The sequence below is a fragment of the Microtus pennsylvanicus genome, chromosome 2 (assembly GCF_037038515.1).
Source record: "Microtus pennsylvanicus isolate mMicPen1 chromosome 2, mMicPen1.hap1, whole genome shotgun sequence".
Classification (NCBI taxonomy): Eukaryota; Metazoa; Chordata; class Mammalia; order Rodentia; family Cricetidae; genus Microtus; species Microtus pennsylvanicus.
The window spans coordinates 106,288,709-106,308,259 of record NC_134580.1 but is presented as its reverse complement, the minus strand read 5'-3'; the positions used below and the strand labels follow the sequence as shown (position 1 = coordinate 106,308,259).

Below are 19,551 nucleotides of genomic sequence, written 5' to 3'. Positions count from 1 at the left end.
TAAAGCAGAGCCAGAGCTCCAGAACCAGAGTGGATTTTACATTTTATTTATCTCTCTGAAGCAACTGCGAAACTGCTTTTTGTGATCAGATTAGCTTTTTTTTTTTTTAAATCTGAGGGGGAGTTGGGAGTTCACAGTGCCCTCTGTGTAGCTTCTGTAACACCTCAGTATCCCATGTCCATGAAGCTTATGGTAGTGGCATAGCTGTGACACACTCTGAATGCTGTGTGACCCACGTGAGGCAGCCAAGGAGGGAAGAATCTAAAGCTGAGGTCGGAGAGCTGGCTCGGGAGCACATACTGCTCTTGTAGAGGACCTGAGATTTGCAGCACACACAATCCTTGAAACCCTGCCTCTAAGGATCTGCTGCCCTCTTCTGGACTCCTTGGCACCTGCACTCACGTGTGTATATACACACAGACACATGAGTGTATACACAACAGAAAATAAAGTGAAAATATTCTAATGCTGAACTCGTATGAGACCATGCTTGTTTTCTGCAGTGGATTTGCATGGCAGAATGGGAGCTTTCCCATCTCTTCTCTTTTTTCCAGTGTATGCTTCTATTTGGTTAGCTTGAACACTAAAAGGTCACACAGATACCAGTTACTCTAGGAGGTTTCAAAAGAGCAGGGCAGACCAAGGCCCTGGCTTCCCAGGGAGCAGAGTAAACCACAGAAGGGCCCTTCTGATGTTTGTCTGTGCAGAATTCTTGCATGAGTTAGCAAATAGTGAGAAGAGATAAAGTCAGTTGTGGCTCAAAGAGTGACCAATGGTTTGACCCCTGAGGCCCTCTACACCGCACCTGGGAAATCAGGGAGACCAGACAGACATCAGCAAACAAAAATGTTTCCAAGAACTGATGAAAAAGAAAAAGAACAACCTCAAAACTCCCCTAACGAGGGGCCCATTGGAGCCAGGTCATGAAGGAAGGAGGATCATGAACATGTAAGATAGGCACATGGGACACTGAGCTATAGCTCAGTTGGTAGAGCTCTTATCCAGCATGAACAAAGCTCTGGGTTTGAGCTCCAGTACTGTGTAATGGATGACTCATACCTGTGGACCTAGTGTAAGTTTGAAGCCAGGCTAGACTGCATGAAACCTTGTCTCAAGTATATATATACACACATACATACATATATGAGGAAATCTGGGAAAAATCTGTTTGCAACCTTGAAGTAGAATCACAGAGGGCCTTGAGTAGGGTAGATCACAAGGATGAATGGGCAAAGAGTGATAAGTCTGTCTACATCAAAATGTGAAACTTCTGATTTCAAACTAGAAATAGCTACAAGAGAAACAAAGCAGCAATAGAGAAGCAGCGATTTGTAGCATATTGTCTATGACTGTATCTGTATAGATGCCAGTATGTAGTATACATACAGATGCATGTTTACTCGTATTTATGCACAAGTATGCTGTCGGCATCCATGCATAGATTCTTATTAGAATCTGTAATCCAGCCTTCAGGAGAGTGAGGCAAGAGGCTCGCTAGTTAGAGAGAAGCCTGCACTGGAGAGCAAGAGATTGTCTCCAAACAAAACAAAAATTCTAGGTTGTTTTCCAGGCTTGGCCAGGAGCACCTAGTAATCAGCAAGGGGGAAAAATTAAGAGTAACAACTGAAGAGAAAAATGGATGAAGGAGCTGGCCAGACAATCCACAGGGAAGAAAAGGCAGTGGAGAGTGAAGGCACAGAGGGACTCTTGCTTCACCCAGCTTGTATGAATGCTTTCCAGTGGGCGCTTCTGCTTGGAAGAACTGTATAAAGAAAAATAAAAAACTACCTTCAGATTAAACTTGAGCAATGCGATGAAGCTGGGAAGTCACAGAACTGTCCACAGATAGAAGAGGGAGAGGACAGGGGACGACAATGGGTCAGTTCCATGGGATTTAGTAGGGTTTGGATGGGGATGGCACACACACAGTGGAGGGGGCTCTCCATTTGAGTTGAGGTGGCACTCAGGGGCCCACAGGATCCCCCAGGGCCCAGAGGCACTTGGATATCTTCAGAACCATGGATTCCAAAGTATCTGACCCTGTGCTACATAGGGGTCAGTCTCAGGGAATGATGGTCACTTTATTCCTCACGCCAGTGTACATTTGAATGATTGGTACTGAAATCCTGTTTAGAGGGGTCTTGAATCCGATGAGGGACTCTAGTTTGTAGAGCAAGAAATCATCATCAACATCTTTGTTTTTATCTTTTCTCTCTGTTTCTGTCTTCCTTCCAACTTTCTCTCTCTTCCCTCCCTTTCTTCTTTCCTTCCTCCTTTGCCCGTCTATTTACTCTTTTGTAGATGGAAGTTTCTGTCCCACCTGGTCCTGCAGCTGTTTCCCAAAGAAACGCACAGAGGCTTATATTAATCATAGACTGTTCTTTTAGCTCAGGCTTATTATTAAATAGCTCTTCAAATTTAAATTAACCCACAAAAATTTTGGTCTATGTTTAGCCATGTGGCTTGGTACCTTTACTCAATGCAACATTCTCATCTTGCTTCCTCTGTGTCTGCCTGATGTCTGACTCTCTGCTTTTCCTCTTCCCAGAATTCTTCTAGTCTGGTTGCCCTGCCTACCCTTCCTGCCTGGCTACTGGCCAATCAGCATTTTATTAAACCAATATGAGTGACAAATCTTTCAGTGTACAAGAGCATTATCTCACAGCACTCCTTTATACAATATACATTTTATACAGCATCCCTTCTAAGCACCAAGACCTGTGTTGGCTTTCCAAGACAAAGACTACCCAGCTCTAACCTCAAGGTGCCTCGGAGTATAGCCGAGAGGAAGCCCATGCCAATCACACAGGCAAACCATGGTGTCCCTGGAAAAGAGATGCTCTCATGGGGCCATACAGTGCAGATCAGAGGTCCAGGTTCATCCCAGATGAAAAGAAACTCCCACTCTCCCCATCATGGTTCCTTTAGAAGTTCGGGGCTTTGAATAAAGGGAAGCTCTGGCTGAGCCCTTGTTGTGCACTGGAACCATACCAGGAAGCTTGGGTGGCTTCTCTTATCTTCCAGGCAACCTTCCTGCTGCAGCCCACATGAGCTTCCACTTTCATTCAGTATCATTTCGTTTGTACTGGCCATGCTTCTGGGAGAGTATGCTGCTTCATCAATGAAAATCAGAACAGTGGGTGATACTTCCATGAGGGACACATGGAGCCTAGCCCTAGCTCCTCCCATCTGGCTCCAGTCTGCCTTACCTTTTCTCCCCCAGATGCTTTCCAAAAGACACGTCTGTGTTTTAGGACAGAGCATGTGCTGTCAATGGATTTTTTTAAATTAATTTTTTAATGTGCATTGGTGTTTGTAAGCCTGTGCGCAGGTGTCAGATCCTCTGGAATTGGAGTTATAGTCAGCTGTGAGCTGCCATGTGGGTGCTGGGAATTGAACCCCGGTTCTTTGGAAGAGCAGCCAGTGCTTTTAACTGCTGAGCCATCTATCCAGTCCCCAGGAGATCTTTTACAGCAGAGCTCAACTGAAGCATAGACAACCTGCTGTGGACTAGGAAGGAGGCTCCGTTTTGATGGAACCTCCTACCCAAACCCGGTCCCTTGCCTTTCCTCTGTAGAGGGCATCTTTCTCCCTGGCTCTCCTAAGGTCACTTCTGAATCCTAATACATCCCTTCCCCTGCCTTCTCTGGACTGTCTGGACCCCTGGAGTGTCTTTTTTTCTGGTTCTAATAGTCCCGAGATCCATCTGATAGCAATGCTGACACAATCAAAATCCACCAGCAAAGCTTCTCATCCGCCAAAGCCTCTAAACCTGTGCACCCTCTCCAGCTGTCTCTGCTCCTAGAGCATCCTCAGAGACACACCATGGAAGTGTGTGACACCATTGTGCCAGATGGGGATGATTGAAAGGATGGATGTCAGGAAGTCGGAGTAGGTTAGGAGAGGAAGTCCAAGGATGAAAGTCCCAGAAAAACGAAAGTACACGAGGTTCTGGAAGGCACTGGGGCACACTGGCATCTAACTAGCAAAAGGCTCGACACAGTGCATTTTGGGGGGTGGAGAGACAAACAATGACTTAGACCTTCTCAATGGAGCTACCAAGCGAGAATGTCCTCCATTTGTAATTTATGTTTATTTTTCTTACATTTTTAAAAATAAAAATGACATACTTAGTCTTTTTGTTTTCTCTTTCTATGAGACAGGACCTCATGTAGCCCAGACAGACCTTGAAATCCTAAGTAGTCAGAACAACTGGGAACTGGTCCCTCCGCCTCTAAGAAGTCTTGAGTGTTGGGGCCATAGGTGTGCATCATTGCATACGTTTTATAACGGGAATCGAGTCCAGGGCTTCCTGAGTGCCAGGCCAGTGCTCTGTCAGCTGAGAGTGTCTTTTACGCTGCCCTTCTTTTCCTCCCCTTAGCCACCTTTGCCTTTGTGTACAGCTGTTCCTCAACCTCTCCCGTATCTTAGGTGACTTCTCTTAGCTTCCAGCCCCATGAGTTCACAGCTTCAGTGTGTGATGGGAGGGTAAGCTTGGTGTCCCTGCCTGGGAGGCCCTGTGACTCTACACTCTGGCTTAGCATTCTGCTTCAGCTACCTTGGTCCCCAAGTGCCACAAGGCAATTGCCTAACACTTTTGGTACCAAACATAAAAGCCCATTGCACTTTTAGCTCAGACTCAACTTGAAATCCCAGCTCAAGTTCACATTCCCTCAAGGACTGAGATCCCTAGTGTTCAACCCCAGTGGCCAGAATTGAGAAATCGCGGGGCCATGAACACAGGCACCAGTGTTTGGTAACTGGTGTGTGCTGCCGGTCCGGCTTTCTGTTTGGGAGTCTCTGGGGCGATGTGCGACCAGATAAGGGTTGTAATGAGAGGGAGGGCCTTGGGGGTTGTCCAGTGAAAAGACAGCTGGCGGAGTAAACAGAAAAGGGCTGCCGGGCACTGTCTAGACAAACGGGGGTGCGCAGTAGGTCCGCAGGGTGACGCAGCACCGCCAATGAATGCCCCCTATTCATGGGTCCAGTCCTTTGTCTAAGTCCAGGCCTGTATTTTAAAAACAAGAACTGGATGAACTGGTCTGACCACTGCAAAGTGCTGAACACTTCCCCCAGGCGGGTACTCAGGTGAATGAAGTCATGGATATTTTCTCTTTTTCCTGCAGTTCCAATCTGTGATTAACTTTTATCTCTGCGGGGAAACAACAGCCTCCCTCAGACTGATAACAATGAGGAGGACTGGGGGCGAGGGTGGTGGGAAACTTGAAGCCTCTGGGGAGGGAAGGGTTGGTGCTCCCAGCCCTGACCCCTGCAACCGCACTATACCTAGATGTCCCTGCTTCAAGTTCATTTTACTCAAAGTCATTTTACTGCCCTGGCCTTGCCTTGCTTTTAAGGCTTCACCACACACCTAGAAGTCTTGTTTGAACCATCTACTAGTTTTTGAGTCCTGCCCCAGCCAATCATAGAAACTTCCCAGAGGACCTCATTTCGGAAGCAACTTCCGCCTGCCTCCCTCATCCTCACCTCTGCAGGGACCAAACTTCTACTTGTCTGAGCACAGCTCCTCCTGGGAGAAGGTTTGCCATTGGCACTCGGGTCATTGGCTGTGTGGTCAAACAACTGGGGTCTCAAACCCAAGCTGAGGAATGCAATGTGTGAATTACACAAGGGAAACCCAGGATTGTCCCCCCCCCCCCTCCACTTCCTGCCCCATCTCTACCGCGCTTACTACCTTTGGATGGACACAAATAAACCGGGAAGTCTCTTTTGAGTCCTGACTGTAGCAGTAGAGTGAGCAACAGAGGTGCCTCTTGGCACCTGGCTTCTCAGCTAGGTAGGCAGCAGGGAGTGGTGAAGACCAGAGCAAGGACAGTGGACAAAAGACAGCCTGCTGCCTAGGATGCATTGGCTCCCCAGGTCCCCCTGCAAGGGCAGAGCTGGCACCTGAAAGTGAATGTATTTGGGCTTGGCTTGTCTGACCCACACTGGCACTAGTGAAGACAGGTTATAGACCCAGTCTAGGGACAGTCACTAATTGGTGTCACCAACTGTTGGCCAAAGGGGGGACCATGGCCCCTCCAATGCAAGAGGCTTTCCCATATTCTGTGGGTACTCTGACCATACCTCATACCATGTAGCAAGGGTGTTGAGTCATCCAAGACACTCCCCCCTATCCCCCCGCTCCATCTGCAGGAAGAGTGTCTTTCACCATGGCCTAATCTTGGCCTTTGTGTGATTCCAGCAGCAGGACAGAATATGTGCTTAGCGATGTCAAGGCACCAATGGACTAGGGCAGGCCTTGAGCTAGGATCTTTCTTTAGTCAACAGTCATCAAGTGCAGGCTCTGTAGCTGCTCTCAGTGCTGGCTGCTTTGGGACAGTGGCCTCCCTGTGTGTCAGGCATGGTCCCCTGCGAATTGCAGACCTGTGCACACTCTGTTTCCCACTACTGCTCAAGCAACATGGTGAGGAAAAGCAAAGCTAATAACAGGGTTTCTCTGTGTAGCCCTGGCTGTCCTGGGACTCACTCACTGGGACCAGCGCAACCTCAAACTCAGAGATCTGCCTGCCTCTGCCTTCCAAGTGCTGGAATTAAAGGCGTATTCCACCAGATCTAGCTAAGAATAGTAACCTAACAGCAAGGCACAGATTCATAAAACAACGAACGACTCTGAAATCTGTCAACAGGTGCGACAGATGCGGGTGGCTTCGACTTTGCTGCTGTGAGGCAGAAATGAGTTGCAGCTGAAGAAATGATGTCACTCAAGGCAAGTGTCCACAGCAAGGCTGGGACCTGCACCGCACAAAGGCCAGCAGCGGCAGCCAAGGCCTCAGTGCTCAGCAGCTCCCTGACAAATGTCTACAGACAGAAAACCGATGGACAGAATCGCAGGTATGAATCTTGTCTCCTCTAACATCATCAAAAATTAAGAAATTGGGGCTGGAGAGATGGCTCAGTGATTAAGAGCACTGATTGCTCTTTCAGAGGACCCGGGGTTCAATTACCAGCTCCCACATGGCAGCTCATAACTATCTGTAATTCCAATTCCAGGGGACCCCACACCATGGCAAAATACCGATGTCCGCTAAATAAAAATAAATTTAAAAATTAAGAAATCACATACGTTTGCCAACTCCAACAATCACATCCCAATGGCTCAGAGGATAAACAGAGGGTTGAAGGTGAAATTTATGTGGAACAGGCACCGTAAATAAAGTATTACATATCAACCTATGGATGAAGTAAATGAGTGTCCAAATGTAAATGTGTGTCCACCAATGATCTAAGATAACGAAAGGCTGAAAATAGTGAGGTGAATGCTCAGAGTAGAAACTGCAAGAAATTTCTTATTGTAGCAAAAGAGATTTGCCAAAAAAAAAAAAAAGGATAGTAAACACTGTACTTGGTCGTGAGGCTTTGGAATCACTCCCATCAACACCAGCGGGAGACAAGGAGGCTGTCATCAATCATTTTATTCTTCAGTTCCCATGCTGTACCCTAAACAATGAGAGAGAAGACGTGGGTGGGGGGAGAACCTCACGAAGAAGCAGAGATGCAGGCCTTTTGCAGGGACTGTGTTCGTCTGCGTGTAAAACTCAAGCGAGTCCTCAAGTAAACTGTTCAAACGCCAAGTTGGCAAAATTCGTCTAATAGAAGACTGAGGACAAAAAAAAAATGAGTTATATATTAGTTAAAATTGTCCCGTATTGGTTTGAAATTTTGTCAGTAATTAAAATCTCATCTCTATCAGCTATAAGGAGTTTCTGCTTCTGTTTCACAAAATATGTACAAGTTGTTTGGGTTTTCATTGTTAATTTCATCTTCTTTTGAGATAGCTCTAAAAGTGAGGAGAAAGTCTGGCAGTGGTGGCGCACGCCTTTAATCCCAGCACTCGAGAGGCAGAGGTGGTGAATCTCTGTGAGTTCAAGGCCAGCCTAGCCTGGTCTATAAGTGCTAGTTCCAAGACAGCCAGGAGCCACACAGAGAAATTCTACCTTGGGTTGGGGGGGGGAGGAAGGGAGGAAGGGAGGGAGGGAGGGAGGGAGGGAGGGAGGGAGGGAGGGAGGGAGGGCGGGCGAGCTGACCCTGGTCTTGAGTGGAAACTAAACTCTGCTGGAGGGAGACATCACTCAGCCTCTAATGCTGCTCTGAATTCAACACAATCACATCCAAATCTCAACAGGAGTTTTTTTTGTGTGTGTGTGTAAAATTTGACAAGAGATAACCATCAACACTAATGAGAAAGCTTTGACTAAGGAGAGGAGAGCCTTGCTACAGTGACGCCGAACAACTGAAAATAAAATCCAAGAAATTCAGAAACTGACCCTTGTACACAGGGAGTTCAACATGACAGAGGGGGGAGGTACAGACCAGTGAAAAAGTTTCATTCAAGGAGTAATTTAAATTATTGCAGGTTATGTTAATATAATTTGGAGTAAATAGATTATCCACATAAAGACAATTAGGCCATTATACCTTTAGATGAACAAGAATAACCCAGAAGTTGATGAAATACTTAAGTACAAAAACCAACAACTCTAAACAGCACAGAAGAAATATAGAAGATATCTTTCTGAATTCAGAGTAAAAAATGATTTTTCCTAAAACCCCACAAACCTTACTGCAAAATTAATTGATCACTTAATACAACAAATAAGTCTATAGAAAACATTTTAAAAACTTATTCATGAACATGCTAAACAACAAGACGTAAGAGGGTATTTACAATGCAATCAGAAAGTAGACAAAGGTTCAGAATCCAGAATGCTAGAACATCTGAAAGTCAGTGAGGAAATAATAAATGATTTAGTGAAAAAAAAAATGAGCAAATGGCATGGGAAAGCCACAGAAAGAAGAGAAACAGCAAAGGAACCCTTGGCCAATGGTTAGAAAGTGAATCTCCCATTTCATATGTAAGCAGCAGTGGAGAGGAAGTCTTCCAGAGATAACAGATTAGATGACATCATGAGGGCTGGTACCCAGGATGACAGTGGTTTATAAGAAGAGGAAGAGAGGCCTAGGCTGGCTTGTTTGTTCTATCTTGCCATATGGTACCTTCCACCATGTTGTGATGCGGTACAAGGTCCTCCTCAGATCCCAGCACCATGCTCTAGCTGTTCCAGCCCCTAGAATCTTAACCCAAATAAACCTCTCATCTTCATAAACGATTCAGCCTCTGGCACTTTGTTATAGCAACAGGAAACAGAGTAAAATAACATCTGTATTGGTTGAGATACTCCAGAGAAACCAGGGTGGTAGATATGCACATCTACAGAGATTTACTTTAAGGAACTTGTGCATGCAATTATGGAAACTGTTGATTCAAAATTCTGCAAGGGAGGTCAACAGGCTGCAGGCAAGAAGGCAATGCTGGGGTCCAAGCTGAAAGAACAGCAGAATGGAGACCCAAAGAAGACCTGAAAATCTAATAAGGCAGATAAAGTCCTCAAAGCAGCTTGCTGGAGAATATCTTTTTGCCTAGGGAGCCTAGCCTTTCATTCTATTGAGCCTTCTCGAATTTAAATATAACTCTCACCTAGACACACCCCATAGGACTATCTCATAGGTCTATAACATTAACCACACAAACTTCTGCATTAGATTGGTCAAACTATTGGTCTGTCAATATCAAGTGTTGGCATGAATAGCAAACACTGGGGACTCACACCTGCTCATGGGGACATACAGTTCAGTCTTCCCTTTGGAGAACAGAGTTTTAGACCTGAGAAACTGTCATATAGATGCACAAATATTTAATGCATCATTGTCCAAAGTAGCAAAAAGAGTGCTTAAAAAATCAGCATTTGCCAGGCAATGGTGGCGCACGTCTTTAATCCCAGCACTCAGGAAGCAGAGGCAGGCGATCTCTGTGAGTTTGAGGCCAGTCTGGTCTACATAGCAAGTTTCAGGACAGGCAACAAAACTATACAGAAGCCTGTCTCAAAAAACAAACAAACAAACAAAAAACTAAAAACAAAAACCAAAAATCAATATGAGAGATTGGGACAGACACCAGCACTCAAGGGACAGAGGGCCACTCCGAGGAGCCTGAGGGACCCACAGAGGTTGCAGGGAGATGTGGTGGCAGAGAATGAGCCTGCAGAGCCTGCAGTACCTCCAGGAAAACTAAAAAATGTCTTATGGGAAGATGCTCCCCCACCCCAGGGTTTCTCTCTGTAGCCCTGGCTATCCTGGAACTCATTCTGTAGACCAGGTTGGCCTCTAACTCAGAGATCCTCCTGCCTCTGCCTCCTCATAAGTGCTAAGATTAAAAGCATGGGCCACCCACCTGGTTGGAAAGATGCTTTTAAAAAGTGGTTTCATGGGGTGGGGGGAGATGGCAGACAGGAGTATCGCGAGCCATGGAGAGTAGCGACAACAAGGGTGGAGCACAGCTACAGCAGATCACTGGTCTCTGAGCAGCAGCAGGGGGTGGAGTCTCCTTGAGGGTCCTCTGTGGTCTGTACTGCCACTGCCAGAAGTCATGTAGATGTTCATGGTCTGTGCTGCAGACAGAGCCCATGCTAATGTCTGTGATCCATGCTGCCGCTGGCTGCTATGAGCAAGGAAGCTTCTTTTGCAATGGTACCAATGACTGGAGACTTATAACTGAGCATGAGAGACATTGAAGGTTTCTGTGACACTCCTCCCCACAAAAAGAAAAAAAAACAGTCCAGGCAGGAAGCTATTGAAGAGAGTACTTAAAAATTATGATAATGATGCTGACACATAGCTTTTCACAGGTGATGGCTTCTGGGTGGGGTGGGAGTAGGGAAGGACTCACTTATCTTTAAGGGGCTGGCCACTGGGAGTTTGACCATGCTCCAGTGAGTATATGAGCAACACAAATTGGACTTGTTTTTTGTTTTGTTTTGTGGGAGGGTGGACCTGGGAGAATTAAGAAGTGAGTGTGATCGGGGTACATTGTATAAAATTTCCAAATAATTGATAAAACTATCATGTTGGGAAAAAAGGAAATCAACATGAAATGGCCAACTTAACCATGACAACTTTTGGTGACAGAACAGTATATAGTAGTAGAAATACAGGCACTTAGAGCAAGGTGCGTTCACTGGGGTAAACGGTAACACAACTGTGCACAGCAAAGCCTAGCTTCGGAAGTACCTGTGTAGCAGAATAAACAGCTCCGAAAATTCAAATTGTAAAGCAATATTATGTATTCCTCATCGGCCAATGCCTTAGGGCAATGCACAAAATCATGTCTGCTATTCACACATACTAAATTCAAGCTCATGCTTTCCCTGATAAATAGAGATAGAAAATGAAGTCAAGAAAAAAAATATTTTTTTTAAGTCCTGGAACAAGCATGAGCAAATCCTAAGATCTGATGAGGCCCCAGGGGTGGGATATTGTGTATTCCTCTCTGCCCTTGTTCTTGTATGTTCATATTCCTCCAGATGCATGTTACTGAGCGATGGTGCCTCAAACGAGGCATCTGAGGGAAGATGCACACAGGATGGGGATTCTGTGGGAGTACAAGGACCACAGCTGGGTGGGGCTGTAAGGCAGGCAGTGGACCAGGCATTCATTGGCACACTGCTTGGGGTGACTGAAGGAATGAACTCTATGTAATATATTGGATGGTTGAAACAGGCTACCAAGTTCTGTGGACAGCCAAAGGGGATGACCTCTTGTAGAGAAAGAGGGCAAAGACCTTCCTGCTATGTGCAGCTCACGAGTAGCAGTGTAGGAGGGGTACCATGTACGGAAGATGTGGGGCACCATGGAATCACCACATAAGGTGTGAGTGTGGTCGCAAAAGGGCATTATAGCAGAGGCCAGATGAGGATTGTCCTGTAATCTTAAACCACTTTCTGACTTCTTGGCCTTCTTGGTGGATGTAAGTACACTCTGTACGCACAATGTGCACAATGTATACAAAGTTGTAAGCATTTGGGGACACATTTCTCAGAATTTGGTTTTAAAGAGCTTTTGACTGTGCTTTTCTCTAAAGAAGATTGGACTAGGGCTGGAGAGATGGCTCAGTGGTTAGGAGCACTGGCTGCTTTTGACAAGGATATTTCTCAGCACTACCTCGGGAGGCTCACAAGTGCTTGTAACTTCAGACCTAGGCTTTTTAAAACCCTCATCTGGCCTCTGCAGGTACTATACGCATACACACACACACACACACACACACACACATTATTTAAAATCTTAAAATAAGTTGGTCTACACTCACTCAAATGAAACCACGTTACCCTCTCAAAAGACATGTCTAGAAGAAAAGATTTAGGGCAGACACATGAGTCCACCTTCATGACTCCAACCCCGAAAACACAGAGGGTTATCTTAGGGCTCTCTGCCAAGAGTCCAGCAGTCTTTGCATTCCCCGGAAACCTTGTCTTGGACCTCATTTGGTCCGTGTGACTGCCACTGCAGAGGTGGTGGTGACCACATGGCTGAGAGGTGGGAAAAGCTGGGAAGGCAGAGGTGGAGGGAAACAGTAGCTCTGAGCTCTTCCTCACAGCTTCAGCTGTGCTCTGCTCCCAAGAAAACATGTTTGGCAGTGTTAATCCCAATGTGCTTCCCAATCAGGATGCGGAAGTGAACAGGACAAGCGGCTGTAGGAGGAAACAGACTGAGAAATTCCACATGGACTCCAAGTCCCTGGGGTAATGCTTAGGCCCCAAGGGAGCCATCAGACTTCATTGCAAGTGTCTCCAAGCAAGCTTCACAGGGAAGAGATGAACATTGACTTCTGTCCTTAGCGCCAACTTTTTCAATGGAAAAGTTTTGAAGTATTCAGATGTATCCTTAAATGATGTTAGCTTTGTTCTTCAGATGGGAGAGCAGACACGGCCAGCTGTGTTTCCCTCTCCAGTGACAAGCCCATTGGTCCCTCAGTATGACCCTCTTCATCTGCTGGGATGGCCTCCACTGGCAAGGGAGCAAACACTCACCCAAAGCTAGTTCAAGAGCTCCCGGGAGCAACATGTGTGTGTGTGTGTGCGTGCGTGTGTGTGCGTGTGTGTTTTAGGGGGGCAAATGTGTGGGAGGAATCCACAGAGAACAGGGTTCTGCCTGGGTTATAAACAGCAAGTCCACATGAAGCAGGCCTTCAGCTGCACTCAGAGAAGGAAGCCAGGAAGGACAAGGTGATAACTAACCCCAGCCTGACCTTCAGAAGTCAGCCATTTTCAATGACAAAATGTAGACTTCAGAGGAAGCTGAAGAGGACAGCCCAGCAGCTATTCAGACCTGGAGGCCCGCATCTGACTCTCACTTCTGTCTGCGTCGATGCTGAGAAATTTCTCAATCACCGTGAATGCACATTGACTGCACAAAAATCACAGGAAATGCCAAAGGATAAAGTAGGGGTATTGTCATGGCGTAAAGGCGTGGTCTGCTCATCACAGGGTAAAAGCCAACTATCTGTGAGGCAAGGTTGTCACAGACAAAAAAAACCTCACTGAGCCTAGAGCTCACCGGTCTGGCTAGACTGGCCAGCAGATAAGCCGAGGCCCTAAGGATCCTGCTGTGTCTACCTCCCCAGCCCTGGGCTTGCAGGTGTAAGTCCTGCTCCGCTTTTTACATGAATGCTGTGTCTGAATTCAGGTCCTCCCACTCCTGTGGTAAGTACTTTACCAATCAAGCCATCTCCCCGGCTCTGATGAGTTTTAAAAGGACAGGCTCCAAGGAGGTGGCCCTTCTCTTCTGCTGATGTCACTGAATCCAGTCTTTGTTTGCCAAAGGTCTGAGAGCTTTGTGAAAAGCTTGTACTTAGCCAGGAGCCATAGATCACATTTTGGTTTTGTTTGGCCGACATTTTCGCGGCTGATCCAAGCCTTATTCGACTGTGGTCAGAGAATCCACAATCTGCTTTTCTGAGAACTGTTTGCAGTTTTCTCTGTGTTCCAGGGTAGCTAGTTACTCCCTGTTTGCTTTCTCTCCCCCGCCCCTTTTTACATGTGTGCACATTGGCATACCTTCTTGTGATCATTTAAACATCCCTTCATCCATTCATTTGTAACACCTCCAGAGCCTCTGTGTTTGCACAAAACCTGATCACACTGGTCTTTGTGTGATACTTCTCTGCCTTGCTTTGTAACATCTGGAGACCCACAAAACCACTCTCCCAGTCCCGTCCGCCAGATAGGCTGTTGAGCTGGCAGACGGTCAGCCCTTCTCTTTGCCGATTCCACTTTGAGCATTTCTTAAACCCAGCACTTTGAAAGCTGAGACAGGAGGATTACCATAGGTTATAGGTTAGCCTAGGGTACGTAGTAAGTTCCTGGCCAGCTTGAGCTACAGTGTAAGTTCTGTCTCAAAACAAAACAAAGCACTGAGTCTGTATTGAAAAGAAGTTTGCTCTTTGTCATTAGACGCCAAACAGTCGTCATCACAGAAAGGCTCCGAGTAGCCAAACCTCACGCATCTGTGCGTGATCTAGAGATCATTTAAGGTGACCTTCCTATCTGAGGAGTGTTTTATATGATCTGGAATTTCCCTATAAAGTGGGTACATAAGTCACCCAGATAGAAATACTGAAGAGGCAAGAGGATCATGAACTCAAGGCCAATCTGGGCTACACACACACACACACACACACACACACACACACACAGAAAAGCCCACAAATCAAACATTTGCTGACAGCAAACACAAACCCCCTTATTCTAAAACATATGATATGCATGTAATTTTACTATTTACTAAAGATTAAAACAAGTTTGCATATTAATGAGATGACGTGCTTGTTTAATTTTACATAAAGAATCAAATCTTGACTGAACATTTCATTCTGTGGGGCGTGGAGCACGTGCCATGCTTTGTCCGGGTCGATAGTGGCAGTTTTGTAGCTGTGAGTGCTGAGAACATGACTGTACATAAACACATATGATGAACTAGCCGAAGGGCGTCTAGTACTACCTCAAAATGATTGGAGATCTCGTCCTAATCCCAAACTGAAATCAACCTAGTAACCTTCACAAAATGCAAGTCAGCAACTCAAACAGAAAATGTTTGACTCAAATGTGCTAAGACAACAAATGAGGTATGCTAATTGACTCATTCCGGGGAATGGCAGTGGGAAAAATATTAAATGTCTTTACTTTCCATCATTGTAGCACTTTATTCCCACGAGATCAAAAAGGGTGGTATGCATGCAGAGTTAAACACACTGCAGGCCACACCAGTCTCACGTCTGAGCCACGGTGTTTAGGGATCACTCATCGCCGACCTGTGGTGTGATGACCAATGCAGGGCACAGCACCCAAGTCCGTGTCCCAACAGGTGGGGACTCAAGATGGGAACCTAATGCGAAAGCTGTGGAAGAACACTGCTTACTGGCTCCTCGAAGGCTCCCGGTGAGCTAACGTTCGGCTACAGTTCCTACCCAGACTTCTATCAGTGGCGGAATGTGACCTGGAAGTGTAAGCCAAATCAACCCTTTCCTCTCTCAAGTTGCTTTTGGCCGGAGAAACTAGGACACATTCAGTTACACATCCCCGTGGAGGGTGGCAGCCCACACTTCAGGAAGTTGTCATCTGAAGACTGGGGATAGCGGACTGTGCACAAGTCATATGGAAATATGAGGCCATTCTATAGGAGGGGCTGAGCATCTGTGGGTTTGGTGGTTTCGGGTGTCCTGGAGCCCACCTTCCTAGAGACACCAAAGGACAGCTGTACTCACTGTCTGTCACTGGAATGGGACTGTACCAAGTCGAGGACATGGACAACACCATGTCTGATCATTCTGTGACACTTGCTCTTCCTCTGGTTTTGGTCACTGGAACCAAAAGCCTGTGGGCAGATTGGTGCCGTGCACACAGGAGTCGCATAAGGTTCGGGAACACCCATGAGTATTCAAGCACGAAAGGGCCAGTTTACAGGGTAGCGCCCTCCCTTGGTCCCTAAGCATTTATGGCCTTTTCTTACCTTCCCGGATTTTTGTTTCCCTGTCTGTAAAACAGCAGCCATCACATCTGTGTGCTGGGTTCCTAGGACTCTGCACCAGCAGGGGCTACAACCGCGTGCTATCCACAGAGACCATGCTGGTTCCTGGCTAGTTCTGTCTGACTCATCGCTCCTTCTCTGATGGTCTTCCTGAAGGACACACTCACCGAGAAAGGAAGAATTGGTGGGGGAGGGGTGGTAAAAGGAAGAAAGGAGAGAGGGAGGAAGTGGGGGAGCAGGGAGAGGCTGGACCAGGTGAAGAAGTCCGTCTCTGTAGTCTCAGTGTTTGGGGGGTGAGGTAGGGGGTGTCTAAATTCTTTTTCTATTGCTGTGATAAAACATAATGACCACACTCACCCGTGGGTAGAGGACAAATGTTTATAGATTGTTGATAGGGATTGTGCTGGTTTAGGAAATGAGAGTTCTCGAGTCTCCTCCAATAACCATGACTTCACTAGAGCGGAGGAGTTAGAAGTGCGGTCCTCACCCTCACTGAGGAAACTTTTCTGTACAATAGACAGAGACCACTACAGAAAACCGTGACCAATCAAAACAAAATGCAGAGTTTGTGGATTCCAGTCTCCACGGACACATCTAGAGAACACTCCCGCACCCAAGGCTCAGGGAACATTGCTGAAGAGGGGCAGAAAGATTGGAAGAGGCAGAGGATCAGGGAGTTTGCTGTGAGATGGTGACCACTAGAATTATCAGAACCTGCACGTATGAAGTCTGCCTAAAACCACTACCCAAGTGTGAGCTGAACAAGATTGCCTCCAGTAAGCATGCCAAATCGGACGTCTCACCTGAAGGCTGAATCGAAGGGCATCTTTTTTTCAAGCCCATCATAGGAGAGCTCAGTCATTTGAGAGTGTGGTACGTGGTACACCCATGAGTATTTGTGTCATGACTTAACATTTGTAGGCAGTGCATGGCACCACTTAGAGTCTTTGGTAAAAATAAGGTCCAAAAATCACACAGCAAGAAGATGACACAGACCAGCAGAACAGTTTGGATTCTCTACCTCCTCCTCTCCCTCAGCAGCCCGCTCTCCTCCCATGCAGTCTGAGCAGGTGTATTCTCACTGCTGCTCGGCTGTCTCCAGCCCCACCGCTGTACCTGTTTTCTATATCATCATTCCTATAGAGAGTCCCACCTCCCAGAATGCACTGAAACCACCGAGTCCTTCCTGGGCCCTTTGGATTTTCCCCCATTAGAGTTTTTTTTTCTGTACTGGGACAAGATGTACTCAATTGTGTTGCATGAAACTGTTCCTGGGGAGATGAGAACAAATGTCTACTTGTCCCAGATAGGAAACTAATGATGTAGTAAAGTGTGGGCACCACCAAAGTCCAACGTGGTGAGTCGATGAGCGTCATTGAGGTTACTTACAGGAGCAGAAGTGACCCAGAGATAGCAGCATTACCAAATCTCTCCCGGCATGGGTGACAGCTCACAGTGACTGAAAACAGCCTATAGCAGCTCATTGGGTTGGAGACTGTCCTTTCCGGGTGGCTCAGCCTCTTCTAGGCAGTTTGTCCTGTCTGAGGGTGTCTCTCGGCAGTCCTTACAGTTTATATAAGCTTGGGGACGAAGGAAGTCTAATATATTCAGTCAGTTTCAGGGACTTCCTGCAGACTCTGAGTTGTTTCCTTCCTGCGCTTCAGGAGCTTCTCTGTGGGATGGAAATATTCAACCTCCCCTTTAGACCGGTGTTTCTCAACTTCCCTAACTCTGCAACTGTTTAACACAGTTCCTCGTGTTGTGGGGACCCCCAACCATAAAATTATTTTTGTTGCTGCATCATAGCTGTAATTTTGCTATGCTTCTGACTTGTAATGTAAATACCTGTGTTTCCCAGTGGTCTTAGGTGACCCCTGTGTAGGGGTCGTGACCCACAGGTTGAGAACCACTGCCTTAGACTATCCCATTGTCTCATTTGCCTTCTAATATCCTATGTCTTAACCAGCTTCCCTCTGGGATGGAAGATTTTAATCTAGGGAAAACCTGCCACTTGACATCAAGGCCCTACCTATCATCTTGGTACTGTGACAAAATTTGAGGTATGGGTGCAAGGGTCAGGAGTCCTTGGGTAAAGAAGAGCTGAGACCCTGAAGTTGCGGAGCCATAGCGGGGATGTCTCCACTCATAGTTTTAAAACACACACCCTACATTTCTGCTCTTATTTCATTTTTATGAATAAGTAGTGGATTTCTGGGGATGGGGCAAGAATGAGGCTCTGCGCTAGTTTGAGAGCTAGTTCCACACACCCAGACATTCCTTCTATGTGCTAGGGGATGGAGGTCTGGGAGGTTCACCACAGTCCTTCCCAACTGTACAAAGCTGGACATGTGATAGGTCAATAACTATTTTTCCAGATCAAACACCTGCTGGGCACCCCGGTCTCCCACCTTCTTTCCTGGAGCCTGTTTCTCAGCTTCCTTCATAAAGAGCAGCAGGCTAGCCTCAACCTGTAGAAATAGTCTATTTTCACAACCAAGGCACATGATTGTTCCCATTTTAATTATTCTGAAATCAGAATATATCCTACACTCCCGCTTGGTTTCTTTCTTTCTTTTTCTCGCTACACTACAAGTTTCTCCTAGAACATTGTTGTGCCTTACAGTTGTTGGCATCCTGGAGCCAAAGAAAAGAGAAGTTTAAATCATGGGCTGCAGCTCTAACATCCACTACGTAGACTCTTGGGAGCCATTGTGAAATTGTGTCTTGTTTTGCTCTGGGAGTCCTTTGCTGTAAACCCAGGGCAAGCAGATTCTTAGATTCCCCCTAGGTCGGTCCCCTGGCCGTGCCAGGAGCACGGGCAACAAAAGAGCACCAGTGTGGTCAGCCACGGCAGCCTCACCAGCAACCGCCGTGCCTCTCAGTTCTGAACCTCTGCCAGCCATGGAGGTGATCTCAGGACACTACCCTCTTCTAGGCCTTAGAATATTCTGGAGGTCTGTGACCAGGGTTGAATCAAAGCCAGACAGAACACATATGGGAACACAATTACAGGGAAGGCAGCCAAGCTGAAGGGGAAGGGGGAGAAGGCCCAGTACCAAGGGGCAGCAGCACACTGGGCAGCACCCATCAGGGTGATGGGCTGTGTGGAGAAGACCTTCTACCAGGGTGCCGTCCTCTGCTCCTCTTCCTAAAGCCTCCTCTTGGATACAGCATGGCTCTTCTCCTAGGAGCTCACAAGTGTTATGTGGTCTGGCCCTCTCTTAAAAAGTCACAGCACGGCCAAGGCTCTGAGAAGTCCTGCAGCAGAGAGACCCAATGAACTTTTGTTTGATGCTTTTAAAACTTAGTACATCAAAGAACCTTTTTAAAAAAATCTAGTAACACCCTTTAACATCCCAGAACATGGGCTAGGGTGACAGACAGTCCTGCCTTGTACCATCAGGAGCTGAGTGACAACGCCTTAGTTCCCCACCTGATCACAGGACAAAGGAAGCAGAGTGGAGAAGTGAGGGGCGAAATCAGAGAAGACAGGTGTCAGAGCATGCGTGGAAATCCCCCAGGGGAGCGCTTAGCTGGCTTCCTCTAGGAGGTCGGCTTCGGCTGTTGTCCTCTGTATCAGTGCTGGCCACTGAGGTTGAGTCTTGTAGGATGTGGTCTTGTCAAGGGCCAAGTTGCTCTTGGAAAAAGCCTTCTCTTGTGTAGAACTGC

At 46.7% G+C, this 19,551-nt stretch overlaps 1 long non-coding RNA gene across 1 annotated transcript in view; it reads left to right on the top strand.

Annotated features, from left to right (window-relative positions):
* Positions 1 to 6,808, top strand: part of LOC142845052 (uncharacterized) — a 67,077-nt gene extending 60,269 nt beyond the window's left edge. Inside the window, exon 3 of the long non-coding RNA XR_012909797.1 lies at positions 6,651 to 6,808. This is a non-coding gene — a long non-coding RNA (uncharacterized LOC142845052). The remainder of the gene's footprint in view (positions 1 to 6,650) is intronic.
* Positions 6,809 to 19,551: the final 12,743 nt, after the last annotated feature.